The following is an 8728-nucleotide window of genomic DNA, read 5'->3' as shown; positions in this document are numbered from 1 at the left end:
TTCCTGGCTTCCTTCTCTGTGTAACGCAAATGATGGTTAGTTCCCATCAAAAAGTCCTACGAGAAAGCAAATTTCGCCCAATATTTAATCCTGGAGTTCACTTGTCTTCTTAAGTGCGTTCAAATTTACAAGGCTATGTAGTTGAACATTAATAGTCATAAACCCAAAAAACTGGGTCGAATGTTCAACGACGGTTATAAAATAAAATGAAATAAAACCTAAGTTTTTAGGACATAAATATTTGTTACCAGTGTCCATCATTAAAACTATCCAATACACCTTTCTTTAGAGTTGTTATTAACTTCCAAATATGACAATAAGTCTAGTTTCAGTGGTAATTCGATGACTACAATTGCAGCGACATAAAGGACCTTTTAAGTATTAATTGACTAATTTTTCACAGCGAGACCTACATATTATGAAAGAATTATTTGTTAAGATTATTTGTTCATTCATAAAATTATGTCATACACTTTGCTTTCGTTTTTTAACTTTTCAAAAGATAGTTAATTAATTCATTTTTCATTTGGTTTAAATATTAAGAAACATTTTCAAAAATAATAATATGAAGCCATTTTTTTATGAGAAGTTTTTTTTATGAGAGCAAGTCTTTACTGATTTTGCTACAAAGGCACTTTCACAAAATAATGCTAAACTTCAAGGGTGATTCGTCTAAATACATAATTCTCTGAGCGAAACAATATGGACAGAAATTCTTCTTTTCTATATGTCTGACATACTCACCAATTAATGTACCAAAAAAAAGCAGGAAAAACAGATTAAATCAGTTTCATTATGGGTTAATTATTTCAATTTTATTATGATTATTTCGTAAAATGTTAAATCTCCTCAAACAGCAGTTTTTCTTCTTTTGTAGGTGAAAAGTTTTAAAGTGCATGTTTAATCTGAAAAAAAGAATTATAAATTTCCAGCGTTTGAGCGTATCTATTTTATCTAATTATAATAGAAGGCTTATAGGTAAATTTTTAATAGTTTAATTTTCTTATAACCATTTAACTTTTTACTTAAACTGTTTTGTGAAGACTGAACCATTAAAACATCTGCCTTAATCTGATAGCAACATATGTATTGATTAACCAATGCTCTGTGTTTAACTAATTGAACCAACGACCGTAGAAGTATTTCGCTAAAACTTAAAAAGTAAGGGAGAAATAAATATTTAAATAAAATATAAAATTTTGAATTAAAATAATAAGTCAAATTAACAAAACCACCATCACTAAAGACACAATACAGGTTTCGTTAATAAATATTTTTGACATTTATAAAATTCAAGATTTCATGTTTCTCCTTCATTTAGATTTCAATATTCCAAAAAAGCTTGTTTTTAGATTTCAACAATGTTACCCAAGAAAACACTATACAAGTTTCTTTAATAAATATTTTTGACATTTATAAATTTCAAGATTTCGGGTTTCTTCTTCATTTAGATTTCAATGTTCCTAAAAAAATTTTTCTTTAGTTTCCAACAATGTTACCCAGGAAAACTGGGTCCTACAACACAGATCCATTTAACAATTTTTCACTACAAAAACGTTAGTTTCACGTTTTAGTGTTAGATATCTCACCTTGTAATGAAAGTATAGTCTCACCGTTTCGTACATTCCCATTGGATAAAAAAGTCACATAATGTGATCGTTAAAAAAGAAGAAAAAATATCCAGACATCTCAGGCTGTCATAAATATAAAAGTGGTGTAAGTTGCACGTCCTGTAGATAATTTACTTTTTATCTCTCATTTAATGGCATTTCCCTGAAATATTTAATTTTCTTCCCTTCTTAATATTATTCTCTGTTATAATTGGGTATACTATAGCCTACGTCACAGATCGTGTTATTCCTACTAAATTTAACTAGTAAACAGCATTTTCTGCGAACNGCTACAGTAGCTTTTTGAGGTAATACTTCGCCAATTTCTTGGGCAACAATAATAAGATCTTCCTTTTTAAATCCTTTTGATGCTAAAAACATTTTTCAAATCAGAAATAGCGTATCAACGGTCCTGTCGCAGACGCCACAAAGGTCGCTAATAATTGGAAATAAATATTGCGGACGCCTTTTTTGTGTTATTCAAATGAACTACAAGTTCTACAGATGAATAAACAGATACGAATTAAAACTTAACAAACATTTATTAATTCTAAAGCAATCTAAATTTAGAGATATTTACAAAACCTAACTAATTCGAACACTAAAATAATCAACACAAAAATATTTCAAGTAGGTTGCCAACATAAAAACTAAAGTAAAACAATAAAAATTAAATAAAAGCAGTAACAGCAGTCAGAGTCCCGTGACACCAACTATAAAAACATATTTCAATCTCTAACAATAAGTGAAGGATATACAATTATTATAGCTGTAAAAAAGGTATACGTACTTTAATCATACTACTAGTTTCATTACAGTATAATACTTTTTAAGTGGAAAATATTTTACAAGTTTTTTTATCAACAAAAATTAAATAAAAAATTTTTAAAAAATAATGAGCTTGTAGAGCAAATGGTAATAGTTACTGAATGAGCTGCTGTGGCTCAAGGGATCGTTCACCTCCCAATGAAGTGACCCAGGTACGAATCCCATATTTGGTTGGTTGATACGAATTCTAGCCAGGCTCACCCCGACTACAGTGCTGATTTGAAACATCCTCAGAAGTAGACCGATCATGAGTTAGAATCCCCTAGACATCGGGCTGACCGTGGGGAGTTACCGTGTTTTTACTCTCCATGTAATGCGAATGCTGGTTAATTTCATCAAAAGATCCTCCACGAAGACTAGTTTGTGCCCATGCTTGAATAAGGAATTACCTTGTCTTATGGGTAGGTTTCAAAATTTCAATGTTACGAAGTTGAGCATTGATAGTCGTAAACACAGAATTGTGGCTGCTGTTCAGCGCTGGTTATAATACAGAAATATTTAATGGTAACTTTATGGCTCAGGGAACAGTGTGTGCTCTCCTCCCAGTGAGGTGATGGTTCTCATCCTAAAAATATTTGCCGATTCGAACTCTTTTCACACTTATACATCAAATACCCTCAGCTGACGTAATGTATCCTCAGTTGCAATGCCGTAACTACGCCTCACTGTGGAACAAAAATCATTTTTCCGGGTCAAAAATTTAAAAAAATGAAGTTATAAGAAAAAAAAATCTCAATATGGTTTTGGTTAATGGATAGAGCAATTAAATGGAAACAAAGTCGAAATAAAAAAATTTTAATTTTTCAGTTAAATTTTCATCAATATGATAAATCCTTATAGAAAATATTCAAACTATGCATGATTTATACATAAATGTATTTCGAAGATATATATGAATTCATCATTTTATATAAATACTATTAAAACCAGAGTCAGTTCCCTATTTCTGCCCTGTACAATGAAATTGTAACTTCAGGGTGATATATAAAAGAAAGCCTTACGTTGCTGAGGTAAAAAAAATGTGTACATTTGTTTGGTATATATACTCAAGAACTAAAAAAAATTAGCTGCGAATATTTGCGAATTTGGCTGATATATCGATTAGTTTGTTTAGATTAAATATTAATAAGAAACGTTGTTTAATAAAAATAATACTTCGTGAATAAAAAAAATTATAAAAATAAACTTGAGATTATTATTTTTGTTATAAAATTTTCAAAATGTTTTATATCTAGCAAAATAGATTCATTATTTTTTTTAAATTCGATAATCGAATTTGTAGTTAACAATCTTAAATATTTTGATTCAATTTACTTAGTTTAAATTTGTTTTGATAAATATTTGCGATTTTACATCCATTACTTTATTTACTAAAATTATTAACCACAAATTTGCAATCAAAGATCTCAAAAGCTACGAGTAAATAATTTTCATTTATTTATTTACAATTTTTTCAATAATCATCCGCCGTTTTGTCTTTGTTTTTTTTTTTAAATTTTGACTTCATATTTGAAATCAGCGACACAAAAAACCTATAGGTGATCAATTTTTAGAACATTGAAGTTAGTTTTCTAATTCTGGCTGCATTTTTCTGATTTTGTCCCACTGTGCGCCTGTGGCAGCCAGAGCACCGCCCCTCGACGATCAAGAGAGGCCCTATGTGAAAGGACCACATCATATCTTTTAAAATTAAGTTTCTTTTTAATAGGAAAAAAATGTGTGAAGATGGAATTGCAGATTTTTTTTTCTTTTTTCTAATTGCATATCTACTTATAAACACATAGGGAAGAGTAAAATGGCGAAAAGACTTTTTCCGTTAGTTATTGCCCTCCTTCATAAGAAGTAAAATGTTTCGCAGAGAGAGGGAAAGGCTACAATTGCATGCAGTTTATTGTAAAATTTGTAATTTTTTAAAATAAAAAAAAATTCAATTTTGAAGCTATTTTTCAAATAGAAAATTTTATATCCCTCTACATTTTAAGTGTAGAGGTGAATATTGTGTTTCGCCCCTTCTAAAATTTCAACGTGCTTGAAAATAAAGTTCAAAAAATTTCATCTTTGAAATTTTCTAAGTAGAAAACTTTATTTTCTTCTGAACTCGAAGTGAGGGGGGCAGAAAAAATATGCTTCACTCCTTCTCAAATTTAGACACTTGCTGGAATAAAGTCAAATAAAATTTGCAATTCTGGAAAAATAAACGTTTTTTTTTTTTAAATTTTGAAACTATTTTCCAAATAGAAAACTTTAGTTTTCTCTTAAATTCAAGTGAGGGTGCGAAAATGGGTTTCACAGCTTCTCATATTTAGGCATTCGTAAGAATAAAATCAAGTAAAAATGGTTGATTTTTAAAAAGAAGTTTCCTTTTCTCAATTTTGAAGTTAGTTTTCTCTAAAATTAAAGTGAGTGACAAAAAAATCTGCATCGCATCCTCTGAAATTTAAATGTTCTCGAAAATTAAATCAAGTAAAATTGATAATTTTAGAAAAAAAATGGAAAAAGAAAATATTTTTTTCAACATCTAAGCTTTCTTTTTCCAAATTTTTTTTTAGAAATTTCCTTTTAAAATAAACTTCACGACCCCTTCTGAAATTCAGACATCTACGAAAATAAAATCAAGTAAGTTTAGTATTTAACTCTTTTTTTCGTCTTTAAAGCTATTTTCGAAATAAAAAATTTTTATTTTCCTCTTAAATTCAATTCAGGGGGGGATAGTGTACGTTACCCCTTCTGAAACTTTGACATTCACTATAATAAAGTAAAGGGAATTGGTAATTTTTTCAACTACTTTTTTTCAATTTTGTAGCTATTTTTCAAATGGAAAACTATTCATAAATTGTGCTAAACATGCAATTATCAAGACGTTCCGGGAAAACAGATGCATTATGCTTTTAAGAGACATTTACTTCTGTCACTTTGTTGAGAGACTTTTTCTGATTACTCTCTGTTAAATTTCAATTTTTTAGCTCATTTAATTGCATAATTTAAATTAACTATTTTTTAATTCAAGTATAAATTTTTGTTAACTTTCATTTTGTTCAATTTTTGAAATTAAAATTTAATTTTAATTTAAACTAATTAAAATTATTCGCAACTGTCTTTTTGTTTTTTAACATAAATCATTCCATCAATAATTCCCATTTTTAATTACGTTTTCTTTTCTGATAACAAGAAAACGTAAAATAAATTTATTTCTAAGGAGGTAAGCAAATGTTTGTATTAAATCATTTTATACATTTAAAATTGTGTATTTATGTACTGTTAGAATTATTTTTATATAAATGGTGACATAAAAATTGCGTTTTTTATGTTCATATATCGTATTTATTTATGTAGTACATCAGCTCATGATTTTAACACTTATTGGGTGTGCATGTACTTAGTTCTTATTTTAAAATTTTAATGTTATTGAAACCTTTATGTTTCTAAAATTTGAGATTAAAAATTTTTATACTTTTAAACGACTTCGTTTTCATTCAAAAATAAAATGCAATCTTTATAAAAAAAAATCGCATTTATTTCAATAAAAAATGGCATTTAATTTAAAAAATCTATAAACATTTAGTTGAGAATAACTGAAAATAAGTTATCATTTCAAGTATTTTAGTTTAAATAAATCCCTGTTTTTCTGTCAATAAAAAATGAAGTTCTTCAAAAAAAATATTTTATTTCATTGTTAAGTCTTTCTACTTTTACGAGAGACTTTCTTATTTAGATTCTTCAAGATCAGCATTATCTTTATTTATTGAAATGAAATTAATTTCAAGCACTTTCCTTTCATTGATAAATAATTGGATATGTTTCTTAAGGAGCTCGTTGTTTTATGTACTTAAAAAAAAATAAGGATAAAAAGATATGTTGCTTTATATACTTAAGAAAAAAACTAAAGAAAAAAATAAAGAAAGGAAAAACTGCTAATTGTAAAAGCAGGGAAATAACGCGATTGGGTAGAGGATGCAATTATTCTTCTTTTAAGTGTAGTATTTAATTTTATCTTATATGATTACCACATTACGTAGAACAGAGCTGAAGAACCAAATAAGTTACGCATTTGTTCTCTTTTATTTGAAATAAAAAACATAAAATGTTTTTCTGCACCAACAATAATGTATATAAACAAAGTTCATTTTTATTTTAATAAAAAAAATTAACCCCAACTTATAATTTAAACAATTAACATAACAAAGAAATATTTTCAATACAAAAGTTTCCTTAAAAAATTCTATAAAATTTTATTATCATCAGTAATAAGAGCTACTTTAATTATAAAAAAAAAAAGAAAAAAACATATTTTTACGAATGGGATGGTTTTTTTCCGTGACTTTTGGGAAAGGGAGGTTAGCGTCGAGCTCAATTTATAAATCAAAATCTTATAGGATAATTTAGGTAATTATTTTGTGCTAATTAACTTTTTGAGAATTTTTTTCATGCATTATTTTTCTGATTTTAAAGCATACATTTTTGAAAAATATAATATTGAAACTATAAATACGAAGAAGGAATAAATACGAACTATAAATACGAAGAGAAAAAAAATATTTCCGATTATCAGAATCATAATTTATCGTTTCTTCAAAATTTTAGCATTTCTGTTTATCAAGTAATTAATTTTACTTTTCGTTTTAAGCATGGCAATTTCGATTTAAAAACCGATAAATTAAACTGGAACAAGAGGAGAAATACATTTCACTTAAGATTGTTTTAATTATATTCAGCTTTCCCCTTTCTTCTGCCTTTTTTTTTACAGTTTTGAGATTTGTATATTTTTTTAATCGTGAAGCTGATCTTTAGTGTAATCAATGTTTAAGATATTCATTAAATTGTTTTGCTCAAAGTTATTGTATTTTTCAGCTTAGAAATCCGAAGTGATTAAAATTCTTTGTCATGACAAACAATAAAAAATATTTTTTTTTTAATTAGCAAAAAAGCTTTGACTTTTCTCCTTTTTCGTTTCAGAATATTAAAAAAAAAGTATTAATATCTTGTCATACATGATTACATGACATGTATTAATGGATATATTTGTCATTCTGTCTTATCAGAAGTTTCAATGAGCAAAATATTCAAGAATGAATTCTTTTCAAAATATAGTTATATTTTTTAGGGCCCTGTACATATTGAAGCAATGCAACTTCATTTTTTTTTAATGGATGTATCTAAAGAAAAAATTTCTGGATAGATTTTTTTTAATTTGAATTTTTAAAACGTGGGCATATGTGCCTATAAAAAAGTTCATAATTTCATTCAATTTCCATAACGTGTGCTGAATTTTTTAGATTTGAAACTAATAAATAATTTTAATTTTTTAGTGGATTGCTTCGAAAGGACCTTACTAACAATATAGTGACCAGATTCAAGAGATTTTTATGAAATTGGCATTTTAAGATTAGCATTATATTTAGGGGAAAAAGTGGACAAAGGGCATGAGTGAACAACATGAATAGCTTTTTTTTTTTTTTTTTTTTTTGTCGAGTCAAATTTCCTCTGTGTGATATCTTAGATCGGCAGCATTGGATGTATGCGCCACAACATGATGCATAAATGGCTAAAATGGCGATTAAAGATGGAATTCAGAAAGTTTTAGACAGGGCCCAGGCCAAAAATTTGAGCCTCAAGGCCCCGAGGGCCGAACTGCACGGCACTGCTCTGTTACAGACGGATATTGGATCAAGTAAGAGTGGAAGGTTAGCGTGGTTTTCCTCTCCATGTAACGCAGATACTGGTAATTTCCAGCAAAACGAGTTCCACATACGCTGATTTGTCCCAATGTTTGACTAAGGACTTCTTTTGTCAAATAGAATGGGGCAAAATAGCAAGACTATGGAGACGGATATTTATAGTTTACCCAAAGATGAGTAGTTTGCTCAACGATTTAAATTAAATATTTAACGAAAAAAATATTAAGTGTAAGTAAATATAATAATATTAAGTGTAAATAAATTTAACAATATTAAGTGTAAATAATTATAATAATATTAAGTTTAATTAAATTCCCAATTAAATCAAAATCTGTGAAATTAAATCTGTATTAATGTAATATAAAATTGTGGGATTAATTTAATAATTTTTGATTATGATTTAATAGTCCTTAAGAAACAAAAATGATTACGAAGCAATTGTAGAAGACGGTGACCAAAACGAGCAGAGGATAGAGCTCCCTTGTAAGAAAATGAAATCTTTCAACTATTCGCCTTTTTAATACGTTGATATGACAATTAACAACAACAAAAAACATTGTGTTTATTTACATTTTCTTTCTTTTTTCGTTTTAAGTGTATTTAAGAAAAAATACT

The sequence above is a fragment of the Parasteatoda tepidariorum genome, chromosome 9 (genome assembly GCF_043381705.1).
Source record: "Parasteatoda tepidariorum isolate YZ-2023 chromosome 9, CAS_Ptep_4.0, whole genome shotgun sequence".
Lineage (NCBI taxonomy): Eukaryota > Metazoa > Arthropoda > Arachnida > Araneae > Theridiidae > Parasteatoda > Parasteatoda tepidariorum.
The sequence above is the reverse complement of the archived record's forward strand: the minus strand, read 5'-3'. Positions refer to the sequence as shown.